The following is a 16,801-nucleotide window of genomic DNA, read 5'->3' as shown; positions in this document are numbered from 1 at the left end:
ATATATATGTGTATGTGTATGTGTGTGTGTGTGTGTGCCTTTATGTATATACATATATATTTGTTTTATCACCTACTTTTATTTTATTTTTTTACTATTTTATACTATATTGTCATTGATATTTTTTGAGATGCTCAGTATTAATAGTTATTTTATATTTATTATTTTATTTATCTCGTTTTTATTGTGTTGTGAAACTCTTTGTTACATCTCTTTTGAAAAGTGCTATGTAAATAGAAATTATTTATTATAAATATAATTTCTTAAAAATGCACTCAGCACCTAGTTCAGTGTGATTCAATTGTGTCTGCTGAAAACACAAAAATCTAAATTTCAAGATTGCTAGACAGCAGTACAAAATAATCACTCTTTATTGCCACTCGGACGTTGCAGGTTTCCTCATTGTTCCTTTTGTGACACATGTAACGCATCATATTGACATACTCCACCTCCTATCTGTGTCCCTGTAATAAGAAAGAATTGTTAGAGTATAACAAACAACTTGGGGCTAGGTATGAAAATAATCTAACTGTAAATGACAATGCCATTACAAATTTTATAGGGCTTTAATTTTTACATTCAACATCAGACAGTCCTGATATTGTGTGAGTGACACTGTGAGGTGGTGTACTATCATTCTTAAGTGAAATTGTTCTTTGAAATCAGGAAGTTTCTTAATGACAGTCTGTCATTTTGGTGCTTAAAAGTCAGATGGTCTTTGGAAATATATTCTTTATTATTTATTTATTATTAAGTTTGCAGGCATCATTTTTTTTATTTAAATATTTTTTATATATATTTATTCATTTTGTTTTATGTAGTTATTTATGTATTTTTTATTAATTTATGTATTTTTTTCCATTCATTCATTATTGACAGACTGACTACGAATGTGAAATGATGTTCGCCGGAAGGCTGCTTTTATTTTGAAATCAGCTCTTACATGCTCTTACCGTAATGCATAGTGTATACCCATACTGAAAAACAACGTGGGGGCTAGCTTGACCATGTTTTTTCCAAGTGGAGGCTGGCCTGACCACAGTACTCCGTGGGTGTTGAAAAAAAAAAGAACATTTAGAGTGACAGAAAAAACACCTCACGAGAATTTTCACGTAATAAAGGGGTGCTGTAGACTCACACCAGCTCATGTAGTAGTTAGGAATGAAACAGCAGATAAATTGGCTAAAGATTCAATGGAGAGAGGTGAAGTTGATATACAAATTCCATATAGTAGATTAGAGTTTAAAGCGATAATAAAGAGCAAATCAGTCCTGGCAGAACCATTGGGACCAGGGGCGGATTGGCCATTGGGAGAACCGGGACTTTTCCCAGTGGGCCGGCCACGAAATGGGGCCAAACGGGTGGTGATAAGCTGAAACGAGCCGCAACTGGCTGAAGAAGGCCGCAAAACGGTGCCGCGATGTGCAGAAAAGGACATTGTCTTGCTTGGATCTCACTTTAGTAGCAGGGTTATTGGCATCAAAGTGTCAGTGGGAAGTTCTAGATCAGTCAAAAATAGGGAGTGATCACTACCCAATAATATGCTCTATATGAATGGAAATGTATAGGAGATGCACAGCGATACAACATAAATGGAGATTTGATAAAGCTGACTGGATAAAATTGAACAAAATTTGTACTGAGAGAGTGAAAGATTTTAATGTGGATGATGAGATAGATATAGGCCTATATGCAGATAGATTAGGTTCAATAATAATAAGTGCAGCGGAAGAGTCCATTCCCCAAATCAAAGGGCAAGGTTAGGAGGAAGGTGGATCCTTGGTGGAATGATGAATGTTCTAAACAGAAATGAGGCACCCAGGGTGTTTAGGAGAACATTAATACTAGTAACCCTACTAATTTTTTCAAAGGAAAAGAGCACAGGCCAGGAAGGTTATTAAACAAGCTAAAAGGAAATATTGGCAAACATTTTGCTCTACAATAGGAAGGGAGACACAGCTAGGAAAATTATGGAGTGTTTTAAAGAGGATAATTGGAGTTTACCAATCTATCAATATCCCAGTATTAACAGGAGAAGGGAGAGTGGCAGTAACTGAAGAAGAAAAAGCAGAACTATTAGTCTGCACATTTCAAAGGGCACACAGTTCAAATAATTTAGATAAAGTGTTTGGAAAAAAGGAAGGAAATTTTAGAGGAGCATCAAGAGTTATATAATCAAAAATCAAGTGGTCAGACAACTTTAGATGCCACTTTTGAAATGTGGGAACTAAAAAGAGAACTTATACGGGTTAAACACTGCCCCTGGAAAAGATAGGGTTTGTTATATCATGCTTAAACATGTAGATGAAGTGGTGCTTAAAGCAGTACTGGAAGTTTTTAATAAAGTGTGGTTGCCTAGGACCTGGAAACAAGCTGTTATAATTCCTATTACCAAACCAGGGAAAGAGCCTGCAGTAGCACAGAATTATAGACTGATTGCCCACACTTCTAACCTATGCAAACTGATTGAAAAAATTATAGTAAACCGACTATATTGTTTATTGGAGTGCAGAGGCTTAACAGCATCCAATCAATATGGATTTCGTCCTGGCCGATCTACTTTGGATGCACTTATAAAGCTGGAGACAGAGGTAAAGAAGGCCTTAGCAACGAAAGAGGTACTGGTGGCACTAGTATATGGATCTGCATCCTCAACGGTGCTTAAGAGACTAGATGCTATACAAGCTCAAGCATTAAGATGTATTACAGGTGCTGTTAAAACAACACAAATTGCAGCAATGCAGGTGGAGCTGGGAGAGACACCGTTAGATTTAAGATGGAAAAAATTAGCTATGGCTTATTGGGTCAATTTGAAGGATCATAAAATAGATCATCTTGCAAAGTCTGTACTTCAAGAAAGTTGGGAAACAACTAACCTTTTTGGATCAGGATTTGCATGGAAGGCAAAGGAATGGGCTGTGGAAATGTCACTACATAACAAAATATTTGCACCAATAGTTACAATACACCCAATGCCTCCTTGGTTATTCAGTAAACTTGAAAGTGACCTACAAATACATGATAGTATTCAAAAAGGGGAGAGTGGAAGTGAAATTAAGAGTTACACAATAGAATATTTTAGAACTGTCCATTATGCATTTCTTCTGGTGTACACTGATGGCTCAAAAAACCCAAAGACAGGACGAACAGGAGCATTTATGGGAGATTAATGGATGAGAAATCAGTGTACACTGCAGAAAGGGTAGCAATTCAGATGGCACTTAGTTGGGTAGAGGAAGTGATGCCGAATAAACTTGTGATATGTTTAGATTCTATGGCATCACGTCTCAGCCTTCAAACATATCAGTCAAGTCGATGTGACTTCATTACAGAAATAATGATCATACTGTATAGATTAAAGCAGGTGGGAACTGTAGTTCATTTTGTGTGGATACCAGCACACGTTGGAGTACATAGAGAAATGCTGACTGCAGGATGTAATAAATTCACAATTACAAGAATTTTAAATATAAGACAAGTCAATGGAAAAATTATAAAGGCAGTTATTGAATTAATAAGAAACAGTGGACTTAAAAACAGGATATAAGAAGTCATTCAAGCCTACGCTGAAGTCTCTTCACACTTCAGCACAGGAGGCGGCGGTAAGCACCTAAAAAGCTGGTTTGCAACCCACCATTAAACCCACCGAAGAAGAACGTCACATTGTGACGTAAAACATGGCAATCGCCCATGAACAGCTGTGTAGTTTTATCATTGATAATATTGATACAGAGACGTCACATGTGCTGTAGGCTTTAACACATTTATTATTCGAAGTTTTTGGGGGGATTCTCTGGTCCTTTAACAAAAGTGGACTTAATGAAAAGGTGGAAATAATGAAGTTTTGAGTGATAGAGAAGCGCGCGACCGTTTAGATGGGGTCGCGCGCGCAGTCTAGACAGCATCTCAAAGCATTTTCAGTTTAAATGTATATTTTATTTATGTATATATTTTAACACATGAATCAAAGGTGACCACCTGTTGCAGTCGCAATAATTTGAGTGTTCTGGTAAGGAGAGATGAGGTTGACTCATAATCATTTTGTAGGTGTTGTTTTGAAAGAAATGTGATGAACTTGATATAGAGTTTGTTGAACAGCTGCGTGATACTTATTCTGGTATGCTGTGGTCGTCATTGAGACAGACTGTTATAGATGTGACCCAAAGTGTTACCATCTCTAACTAGTCTAACCATTTAGTCTGTTACTATCACTAACCATATCTGACGAGTCTTAAAACCTGTTCCTAATATCTCTAAATATCTCTGACCATCTCTAACCAGACTCACCATTCGGATTGATACTATCAATACCATTAAATTCATTATTCCCTTTCACATGCATGCCAAACCCAAGTACAATATCACAGCCACATTAAAAATGCACCACACTTATATTAATAATTTTCTCAACATCTCTTTTTTTCCCATAGAAATGGACAAATACACAGCATGGGTATGGCCACGTCTGGAGCCCTTTCTGATCGGGGTGCTTCCAGCTGCACCCCCAAGCAAATTCGGCATGCATTATCTGCGCAAGATGGCCTGTTATGTCCGGACCCGGGACGGCTGCTTCCCCAGGCTCGGCTGGCACATGTGGCGACACATCACCTGTGGCAAACTGCAGCTGGCAGAGGAACTTGCCTGGCTGTATTTTGAAACCTTTGATCTTTTGATGCCTCATTCTATAGAGGAGAGATTGGAGTGTGCAGACGCTCTGTCTCAGTGCCACACTCCTAGGGACATTGACAGGCAGCGTGGTAAGGTAAGAAGTGCTGATAGACAGTACGTTCATGATTGGTTGTTCTTGTTGCATGTTGACTGATAGATAAGATCTGTATAAAACCTGGAGATCTTCCTGTAGATTTTATAACTAAGTACTAATCTTTTTCTTTTGGGCTGTTTTCTGCTTGTCTTGTTTTAGCTGTCAGTAGACACGCTGCAGTTCCTGCTGTTCCTTTATCTTCAGCAAATGAACCGAATCTCTCTTCGCACCTCACTGATCGGGGAAGAGTGGCCAAGTCCCCGATCACGATCTCCCTCTTCCTCCTCTGAGAAACCAAAATAAGCTCCCAAAATAAGGTGTGCTCTCAAAAACATGTCCAGGTCATATTTCATCTCAAAATAAATAAGAAACTAAGAAAATAAAGCATATTTTTAGGATCTTTAAGATTTTTGCAGTTTTTTTTTTTCCAAAAATAGTGCACATTAATTACTGAATTACAGTAATGAGAATCATCGTGTCCAGACACAGGAATTTCATTTAATTAAATCATTAAAAAATGTTTTTAACACAAATAATGCCACATTTAAATACTTGTTTAAATAATAAAATGTAATTTATAGCTTACATTTTTTACATTCAGGCCCATTTGCCTGGTATATATCAGGCAAATATTCTGTAGGAAATGTTTTTTTTTTATTTTTTTTTATTTTATTTTTTTGGTATATAGCGGCTTCTTCAATAAATTGACTTAATTCCACCTGATTTGCGTAATAAGGTTTATTTATTCATTCATTGTGTTCTACCAGAACTGGGACGGCCAGGCTCATCTCACATTCATTCAGACGCACCTGACCGAGCTCTTGGAGTTACTAGTGGAGCCAGGGCAGCTCAGCAGTTCAGGACAGATACTGCGTGACAGCCAGCTCACTCCAGAGACCCTGAAGTACCTCAGCCTGCTGCTGGAAGGATCCGTGAGCCATGGCCGCACCGTGCACCCCATCCACAAGCTTCTCAGCTGTGCACCGCTGCAGACCCAGGCTGGATTCTCCAAACTCAGTCACACCTACTCTCTGCAGCAGTTTCAGGGGTTTCTGCGGCAGGCCCTCTGCCTCAATCCCTTTGGCATTTCCACTTGTCCACAGTCAGGAAAGAAAGTGGCTTGGGCCCTGCAAGGTACACCAGATGAAATTAGTTTCTAGTAGAAGACAAATTAAAAAAGTTTTACAAATATTTGTGAATGGTTTAAAATCACCTTTAAATAAAAGAGTTGAATGTACTATGTAAACACACTGTATCAGAACAAAGACATGAACACATAACACACATAGTGGCCACATTTACATGTCACTGATTTCAAATGTGAAAAGGGCACTTACATAGAAGTCTTAAAGGCACAGAAGCAAAATTGACCAGTTTAATTCTAAGAGTAAGAGTAAGAGTGGGAAATGTTCATGAAAAACCTAAATTATTTTGGTGCAACAATATATTAAGTGGAAAAAATAAGAAATGCAAAACATATTTTCCTAGCTTTGCTTTAATTGATTGATCGTTAACCCAATCAATGGTGTGTTTAAGTCTAATCCTTCAAATTTCCATTTGTAGTGGAGGGCACCTTGAAGAGAGCCAGAATACTCAGAAACACCACATGGCTCCTCCAGGAAGTCGACTGGTGCTCATGTCGCAGGTTTGCAAACAGACGTTGGCCAAGGACTCTGAAAAGCTAAATGATGCCAATGTCAAACTGCAACGATGCAGTGAGGCTTTTATCTTCCTTCTCTCCCCTTTGCGGTGAGGAATCACTTCAGTGTATTCATAGGGATGAGCAAAGTATAATAAAGTAAAAAAAAATGTGGTTAAGTAGTTAAACTCTGGGCTGTTAAGTTTCTGAATTGAGGCTCTTAAGAAGCAAGCCATGAGCTATCAACATTGTGCCATTGAGAACGACACTCAGCCCTATTTTGTTCGGGGAAGAAACTACACATTTAAAAAATTGACTAGTCAATGAGCTGTCTCCGTGACTAATCAGACTTAAAGAAGGCTGTTATAATTAGTCTGTTTGCCTTGTGCACACTACACGACTCGAGCACGTTGGCTTTGATGTTTTGAGACGCCAACTGGTTTGGGACTAGAAGTCTCAGATCGCAGTGCGTGCCTGTTGCCGACAGTCTTGTAGTGTGTGCTAGGGTTGTCACGATACCATAATCATATCTTTCGATACTATATCAACTAAAGTATCAGAATACCAAGTAGTACCAAGTAGTATCGCAATACCACACGATAGTGTCAATTCTTAACACAGTTTGTCATAGTGATTCTTAGAAATTCCACTTATTGCTCCAGATGTGGTGAAAATAACTGATGGATGAACTGGGAGAAGGCTCAACTGAACTAACTTGTTACCTAATACATTCTTAGTTTGATTTCTTTTTTTCTTTTGATTTTCTCCCCTTTTTCTCCCCAATTTGGAATGCCCAATTCCCAGTGCGCTCTAAGACCTCGTGGTGGTGTAGTGACTTACCTCAATTCGGGTGGTGGAGGACAAATTTCAGTTGCCTCCTCGTCTGAGACCATCAACCCGTGCATCTTGTCACGTGGAAACATCTTCCCAAATTTTTCAGCTTCCTGCGGGGAGAGATGTGTTTCTTGAAGAAACACTATATCATATTACTTACGTTTAAGAAAAGTAATAACCTTCCTTCTTTTTATGCGGAGCCCCAACCCATTTACATTCCATGTGGAGAGAGATAGTATACTCATATTAACATTTGAAATTTTGATATAGTAGAAAAAATAAATTGTGTGTCAAAAAGAAAATTATACAGACCACATTCCCCATTACTGAAACAATCGAACATCGAACTTCCCCCCGAACAAAACAAACAGAAAAAAGAAAAACGTGTGCATTAACCCCGCGCACAAAAGCGGCAACCGGCGACAATCCCTCTAAACTCAAAAGGTCCATGAACGCATGACAACTTTGCCATCGGATTGCTCAATTTTGCCTCACAAATTTGTGAGGCAAAATGACATAACAGAAAATACTTTGTAAATAAACCCCAGCCAGTAGGAAGAATGAACACAAAGAATGTGTAGATTCATTCACAGAACTGTCTCAAAGGTGTGATCTTCCACAAAACAAATTCCAGCTGATATAAAACATTCAGATATGTTCAGTGAGCTGGCTGTTATGAGTTCAAAGGATGACGTAATCATTCCAATGTCCAGTAAAAATACTCAACAAAACAAACTCCAGCCAGCAGGAGGAATAAGCACGAAGAACGAACAGATTAATCCGTCAACTTTATAAAAGACATCCTTTGTGTGAGCATGTAGATATTTTGCGGTCATCTGTAGTGTCCACTCTCAAACTGGCCGGGAACTTCAATGCAAAAGTAATCTTTCGTCAATGCAAAAGTTTCTTTAAGGAAAAGTGTTATTCACAAAACAAGCTCCAGCCGCTTGGTGGAGCCAACACAAAAAGCCAGAGTAAGTACAGCGAGTCGACCCACTCACATGAGAAACACCCAATGGTTTACTTACCCACTGATTCATTAAAAGATAATGCCTGATTGGGACATGTAGATACTTTGCGACAGACCTTCATTTCTATTCTCAGTTTGGCCGGAAACATCAGAGCAAAAGTGATCTTTTGCTGATGTAAGTGTTTCTTACATTCCTTGAACCGATCGCGTTTCTCTCTTGTCGAACTCGCAAAGTCCGGGAACAAGAAAATATCATGGTTCTTCCAAGAAAGCTTCCCTTTGCTCCTCGCCTGGTGCAACACAAGATATTTATCGGATGATCTCAAAAATCTGGCCAGAATCGATCGGGGCCTGTCTCCCTCAGCAAATCTGTGAGCTGGGACTCTGTGAGCTCGCTCGATTTCCAGTTTATGGCCTGTTATGTCGAGCAGACTCTGGAAAAGCTCGTCTAGGAATTTCACCTTATCTCTGCCCTCCTCATGCTCAAGAATTCCAACAATTCGAATGTTATTCCTGCGGCTTCTATTCTCAAAATCTTCCAGCTTTTCAAGGAGATGTTCCAAATCAACTTTGGTCGCGGGCGGATTAGCGGTTAATTCCCTCTCCAAAGATTCCAGAAAATCGATTCGTCTCTCAACATCAGTCACTCTTGTAACTACCTCAGAGAATTTTATTTCCATCGCCGTAATCAATCGACGTATTACAGCGAGATCCTCCAAGTCAGCAAGAACCTTCGTCAACATCACCGACATGTTGGATAACTGACGCTGGATCACCTCTCCCGCCGTGCCATCCAAATTGAGTCCCCGGTCTGTAGGCCTGTCGGGGCTTTCATCCTGAACACGTAAGTGTCTTTTAATGTCTCCAGAGCCCGAGGATTTTGACTTCTTTGCCATGTTTTGCCTCAGAGAACAAATGCGTAACTGGGTGTATCAAATTTCACCAGATTATAACATGAAAATAATAAAAATTTTTGCAGAGTGCGTAGAGCTCGTCGCTCACATGTCTGCTTCTTGCATGGCGTCACATGACTCCGAAAAAGACAAAATTTTTAATGTTATTGCAGACATAGGTCTGATTAAAATTAAGGTTTTAGCGAAAGTAATATTTACTACCGTACATACAACATAACTTACCGTATTAACAGTACTACCATTTAAAAAATACTGTGGCACTGGCAGTATTTTGAATCTTTAGTATCGTGATACTATCGTTGCACCGGTATACTGTGCAGCTCTAGTGTGCGCATCTCTTCAAATCACTACGACAGACGCTGCGATGGATTTCAAACCTGTTTGAAATCTGGCCGATGAGTCTTCTGGTGTGTCCACTGTCCCGACAAGCGAGAGAGACACAATGAGCAAAAGGCAGTGAAATACAGACAGAGTGCAAGTGGAGAGCAATGCATTGGAAAGCAGGAGCAAAAAAATATTTAGAAAATTAAAACATCTCCCACGTTTCCTGAACCGCTGTCTTTTTCTTTTTTTTTCCTGTTCTGTACAAATTAGTGCAAAAACAGGCGCAAGTTGAATAAACAGATGTGTTTCTTGGCAATATACCTATCCCCAAAATTATGTGGACACTTTAGCCACACTGTAAAATTTATGAATTACATTTCATAACAAAATATCAGACCAAGTGGTATTTATATGAATGAAATATTGCAGAAACACATTTTTCAAGCAAAATATTTCACAGAAAGTTTGTTAGGTTTAAAAATAAAATAAATATATATATATATATATATATATATATATATATATATATATATATATATATATATATATAAAATGCAATGTGATGAACAACAGAGTGCACACTCTGCTAGGTCACTTGTGTGAACTTGAGGGGTACTGATTTCATCCACTGAGCCACAAATTACCTTAAAACCAGCTGCTTAAAAGTGAATGACTCAGAAAAAGTTAGATCTAAGAAAACTTGGTTTGATATTTTTTATCTAATGTAATGATACACTGATAATTGTAAGTGTGACTTCAGTTTTCAAAAGTTTCCAAATACTTTTTGTCAGCATTTTTGTCACCCATGTGTGTTCCTTTCGAAATGTGATGTAGACCATGAATTATGAATATACTGTTAAATTCATAATAATTGTAATAGAAGTTATAAGAATCATTTTCTCAACATTAACACATTTCTTAAATATTAAAGGGGTCATGACATGTGGAATAAAATTTTCCTTAATATTTTTACATTTAAGAGGTCATTGTACTATTAAAAACCTACTGTAAGTTTCAGAACTCAAAACTTCCTCCACACTGCGAAAAGAGCATTTGTTGAAACCATGCTGCCAAAACGACTCATTCTTCCTCCACGTTGTGATGTCACACTCTGGTAGACATTTGCATCAGACCACCTCCACAATAACACACCAAAGCCTAATTTACCTTTAATCAGTAAGTGGTGAGCAGTGAGACGGCAAGGAGAGAGTGCAGGTCAGTAAAGAGCAGAGAGTCATAACAGTGGGCATGAACTGTCAAGTCTTAAAGAAGAAACAGCACCAAAACTGAGTGATTATGTTTTACAAATAAATGACTTTTTTTTTGTGCAAAAAAAACTTTACTAACATTATAAGTGAACCTCAAGAAACATGTTAAATTAATAATAATGAAAAAAAAAAAAAGGCATGTCATGACCCCTTTAAAGCTAAAGTAAATGCTAAAGAACAAACAGTTTACGGTAGTTAGGAGACTAGTCGTGATAGCTGGTGGTTGGGTGACTAGTTGCCAATCCTTAGTTCTAAAAAAATACTTTAAGTTGCTGTGGGTAATGACAACTTGCCTTACCAGGAGTATGAATGACAGATCAGTAAAAGGAATGCTGGCCATAGTCTGTGCTCTGTGTATTTATTTATTTTTGTGTACTGTGTCAACATCCATGCAAAAACTACAGGTGCATCTCAATAAATTAGAATGTCGTGGAAAAGTTCATTTATTTCAGTAATTCAACTCAAATTGTGAAACTCGTGTATTAAATAAATTCAATGCACACAGACTGAAGTAGTTTAAGTCTTTGGTTCTTTTAATTGTGATGATTTTGGCTCACATTTAACAAAAACCCACCAATTCACTATCTCAAAAAATTAGAATACATCATAAGACCAATAAAAAAAAACATTTTTAGTGAATTGTTGGCCTTCTGGAAAGTATGTTCATTTACTGTATATGTACTCAATACTTGGTAGGGGCTCCTTTTGCTTTAATTACTGCCTCAATTCGGCGTGGCATGGAGGTGATCAGTTTGTGGCACTGCTGAGGTGGTATGGAAGCCCAGGTTTCTTTGACAGTGGCCTTCAGCTCATCTGCATTTTTTGGTCTCTTGTTTCTCATTTTCCTCTTGACAATACCCCATAGATTCTCTATGGGGTTCAGGTCTGGTGAGTTTGCTGGCCAGTCAAGCACACCAACACCATGGTCATTTAACCAACTTTTGGTGCTTTTGGCAGTGTGGGCAGGTGCCAAATCCTACTGGAAAATGAAATCAGCATCTTTAAAAAGCTGGTCAGCAGAAGGAAGCATGAAGTGCTCCAAAATTTCTTGGTAAACGGGTGCAGTGACTTTGGTTTTCAAAAAACACAATGGACCAACACCAGCAGATGACATTGCACCTCAAATCATCACAGACTGTGGAAACTTAACACTGGACTTCAAGCAACTTGGGCTATGAACTTCTCCACCCTTCCTCCAGACTCTAGGACCTTGGTTTCCAAATGAAATACAAAACTTGCTCTCATCTGAAAAGAGGACTTTGGAACACTGGGCAACAGTCCAGTTCTTCTTCTCCTTAGCCCAGGTAAGATGCCTCTGACGTTGTCTGTGGTTCAGGAGTGGCTTAACAAGAGGAATACGACAACTGTAGTGTCTGTGTGTGGTGGCTCTTGATGCCTTGACCCCAGCCTCAGTCCATTCCTTGTGAAGTTCACCCAAATTCTTGAATCGATTTTGCTTGACAATCATAAGGCTGCGGTTCTCTTGGTTGGTTGTGCATCTTTTTCTTCCACACTTTTTCCTTCCACTCAACTTTCTGTTAACATGCTTGGATACAGCACTCTGTGAACAGCCAGCTTCTTTGGCAATGAATGTTTGTGGCTTACCCTCCTTGTGAAGGGTGTCAGTGATTGTCTTCTGGACAACTGTCAGATCAGCAGTCTTCCCCATGATTGTGTAGCCTAGTGAACCAAACTGAGAGACCATTTTGAAGGCTCAGGAAACCTTTGCAGGTGTTTTGAGTTGATTAGCTGATTGGCATGTCACCATATTCTAATTTTTTGAGATAGTGAATTGGTGGGTTTTTGTTAAATGTGAGCCAAAATCATCACAATTAAAAGAACCAAAGACTTAAACTACTTCAGTCTGTGTGCATTGAATTTATTTAATACACGAGTTTCACAATTTGAGTTGAATTACTGAAATAAATGAACTTTTCCACGACATTCTAATTTATTGAGATGCACCTGTATATGCTTATCTTGCAGGTCTGTGACCTTAGATAAGTGCAGGAACAGCACAGTGGTGCTCGGCCCAGTGGGGACCAGCCTCCTCATTCAGAGCTGTGAGAATGTTCGTGTGGTGTGTGCCACCAGACATCTGACAGTGGGCGCCTCTTTTAACTGCACAATCCACGCCCTCACCCCTACTCGACCCCTTCTTCTTCCAGGCAACGTGTCTCTCACTCTGGGGCCCTTCCACACACATTACCCCACACTAGAGGACCATATGGCTACAGTGGGTCTGGCCATGGTTCCCAATTTATGGGACCAGCCGCTGCTGTTTGGGGCAGAGGTTTCCACTCCGGACATGGGCTGCTACCGCATCCAGCCCCCTTCTGAGTTTTATCCACTGGTGATACCCTTCCAGATGGAGGGGGATAACTGTGAGATTCCTTAGGGCCTGCCAGCAGACTATCAGAAGGCAATAGAGAGCCGAGAGAAGGCCGTACAGGAATGGCAGAAGACCGTGAAGGATGCGCACTTAAACAAATAAGCCCACATTTCCGTCTTTAGTCACTTATAAGTTCACAGTCGTGCTTACACTTGGATATAAAGTTTAGTTATTCACAGAATTGAAAATTCAGGACACATTTGGCCACAAACTGAAACAGACATTGTGCATTTTAATGGGAGCATTATAGCTTTGTTGCATCATGTTGTGTTGCGTTGGTCACTTGTAGTGTTGATTAGGTATTAAAAGGACTTATTTTGTTTTATTCATATATTCAGTGATTTTTAATACAAAAGTGCTAATGCAAATATTCTATGTGTTATTTGTTTGATTATTTCTTTATTATGCTTTTTTTTTTTTTTTTTGGAGTAATATTATTATAAAGGCTTTTACGATGGTGGAAACTCTGACCGTCGCACTGAGGCACACCGCAGACCGCACTGAGTAAGTGCAGCTCCTGATTCTGAAGAGCGTGTGAAGATTAACCACTTTTGAGCCAGACTTGAAGCGCTGTGACGCACACGCCATCTGTAGAGGCTGCACCAGTCTCCCGTGAAAATATAAACATGCATTTTTGCAAATGCATGGCGCTCCGGTTTCACTTTAATTTAACGTTTGTGTAATGGCAAATGTTATTTGTCGTTGTGGGTTCATACACGCAGTGTTAATGACATGCAGAGACACAGAGGAGCCCTGTGTCACGCCAACGATGATAGAATGAAGAAACACAGAATCTCAGAGGTCTTTTTTGATGTGAATTAAGGGCTCGTTTAATCCTAGAGCCCTAAAGTAATGTGTGAAAGTGAAGAATTTTGGATAGAAATGTTTTACTATTGCATACATTAATTTTATATAATACAATATTACACAATATAATATTATAGCTATTTAGGTCGGCTGGTTTCCAACAAAAACAGTGTAAATGAAAAATGGACCAAGATTAAAGTTGACCAAAAAGAGAGACAGATATTTAGAGTATTTTGAAATATATTGATATTTAAAATATTAATTTTAATGTCATTCATAAGTTTTTAAAGCCTTAAAGGAAATCATGTAAAAGTTAAATTTGAAATATGTAGAAGTTATAAATGACTTCTTACGGTTTATGAAGCGCATATACACCCATGACAAAAGCATGAGAATTTGTATGACAATTAATCATCATAATCGTGAAAGCCCTAAAACAGACAATTATTTGTCATAATCGTGAGAGCCCTAAAACAGACAATTATTCTCATAATCGTGAAAGCCCTAAAACAGACAATTATTCTCATAATTTTTGAAAGCCCTAAAACAGACAATTATTCGTTATAATCGCAATTATTTATTTGACAATTAATTGTCAGCCAAATTTCATAATCATGACAGCCCTAGCTGTGCATGTATAGTATTCATTGTTGCAGTGCCATTTAGGAACTGCTAGTTGCAGTTATGAATGTACATTTCAGTAGGACTGAAAAATGTATTGAATGGATTACAATTACAGCTGCCATGAATAAATAATCGTGTAACATGTCTACAGCATTTCACTGAAGTCTACACAGGTTGTGTAAAAAAAATAAAAAAAATAAATATGTGTTAAGTTAAAAGGTTTTTTTTTTGTTTTTTTGCACTTAACAATCACAGACATGTCAGTTGCTTGATTTTGGTGTAAAAAAAAAAATCTAAATTTGAGGGCCAAAGTAAGGTTGACTGTTTAGGAACCGTATTGATTTACTGATGTATAAAATAGCAATAAGTAATTCAAAAACGGTTATCAGCTTATTTTGGGATGTTTAGTCTTCAAAAAGATTATGACATGCAGATGCCCCTGACAAAATAAGTATTTAATGTAAATTCTATTGATCTAAATGAATTGCAATGATGATATCAAGGGAAATAATCAACATTTATGAGAGATGAAATGTGTTATGAATGTTAAAACAGATTTGTCTAGCAAAGAGGAAGCCTAGTCCAAAATAAGTTTAGGATTATTAATAGTGGTGCATCGATCAGGAAATTTGAGGCCGATACTGATCACCAATATTTTTACACTGTTATTGGCCAATAACGATCCAATAGAATGGTGAAATTTTAATTTAACCCCACTGTAGTTCAAAACCAACCTTAACACATGGGAAATAAGCCTGTGCCATTTAAGACCTACTGTATTGATATATTGTGTCTGTGTTTGTCTTTAGGGTTCAGAGACGGCAGTTTCAGGAACTAGTGGAGCAGAAGTTTCATGAGTGGTTGCTGGAGACGGGACAAAGACAAGAGCTGGACTGCCTCCTCCCTCCTAACCTCAACTCCTCCTCCGTGGACCACTGGCCTTCCAGCCACACCTCCAATTCTGGACTGCACCCACTGAAAGATCAACCGCCTGAGCAGCCAATGGGATGGGCACCATCTGTTTGCTTATAGAACTGCTAGAACAATAAAAATTTTAGCCAGGTTTAGCCACTGTTGCCCTCTTTCTCTCCAGAAATGGATTCACAAACATTAGTGTTGTTGGGGATCAAAAGATGGTCAAACTCTTTGATGCAAAGCAATCAGGCTGTGACTGAATAGACACAATGCTGTATGATCTGATTTTGAAAGGGATATTTGCCTTCTATTTGTCTCTTAGAGAAATCTATGCTGGACTTAGGTTGATATGCAAGAAAATATCACCATAAGCATTATTATTTAATTAAACTATGTAAGGGAACCATTTTTCCCATCATTTGAATTTTGAGGGAACAGGGATGAGATACATGAGATACTGTATGTTCATGAACTGATTATATGTTGATATGTTGTGCTAAGTTGTACTTGGTACTGTACATAATTTACACATGCTCACAGAAGAGTTTGCAGCTAATGTTTCTTGATATCTGAAGGCCAGTATGAATGTGAATGTTTATTTTTCTTGTTTACCATCTGTTTGTTCATAATGCCCTACACTGTAATTGCACTATTGCTATATCCTCACAATATAGATGCCAACAATGCTGTCACTTAAAATGTATCTTGGATATATACATGTCTAATGTGAATATTTTAAATGTTTGGACCAACAACATTTGATAAATAAGTGTATATATTTGATATACTGTTCTGTGACTTGAATATAGACAAACAATAAATAATGTATGGTTTTAGCTGAACAGTAAAAAAATGCTTTTTGTAAATTTGGACCTCATGAAAAGTTAATCTGGAAAGTTTCCTAAACATGCCTAAATGTCTGTTTCCAATTTTCTTTAAAATTTGTGTGTTATCATACTGCATATTGCACATTATACACAGAATACTGCCTAAGACCTTTTAAAAAGTGGCATGTGAAAGTATGCAATGATAAAGAATGATTAGTATTTTGCATAGTCACATGACCATTCTGTGTATCATGTTATATTCAGGTAGTGGCTATCTTGAAAATAAATACAGGTATTGTTCATTTTTAGTAAAATTTTGTGTTCAAAAGTCATGACAGTCTGATCAAATAATAAGCAAAGAAAGATGTCTGTTATAGCTTGGTGTTCATTTATCACAATTGTAATTGAAGGTCAATTGAGCTTGTATTGTGAGTAAAAAAAAAAAATGTTTTTTAAATTGTGCTGCATGCTCTGGTCAAATACTGCATATGCAAATGCTCATACAGGCATACCATGCATAAAAAG

At 38.0% G+C, this 16,801-nt stretch overlaps 1 pseudogene; it reads left to right on the top strand.

The window, feature by feature from the left end:
* Positions 1 to 3,683: 3,683 nt before the first annotated feature.
* LOC127447154 (TBCC domain-containing protein 1-like) lies at positions 3,684 to 16,542 on the top strand (annotated as a pseudogene).
* The last annotated feature ends 259 nt before the right edge of the window (positions 16,543 to 16,801 follow it).

This window comes from Myxocyprinus asiaticus, chromosome 10 (genome assembly GCF_019703515.2).
Source record: "Myxocyprinus asiaticus isolate MX2 ecotype Aquarium Trade chromosome 10, UBuf_Myxa_2, whole genome shotgun sequence".
Classification (NCBI taxonomy): Eukaryota; Metazoa; Chordata; class Actinopteri; order Cypriniformes; family Catostomidae; genus Myxocyprinus; species Myxocyprinus asiaticus.
The sequence above is the reverse complement of the archived record's forward strand: the minus strand, read 5'-3'. Positions and strand labels throughout refer to the sequence as shown.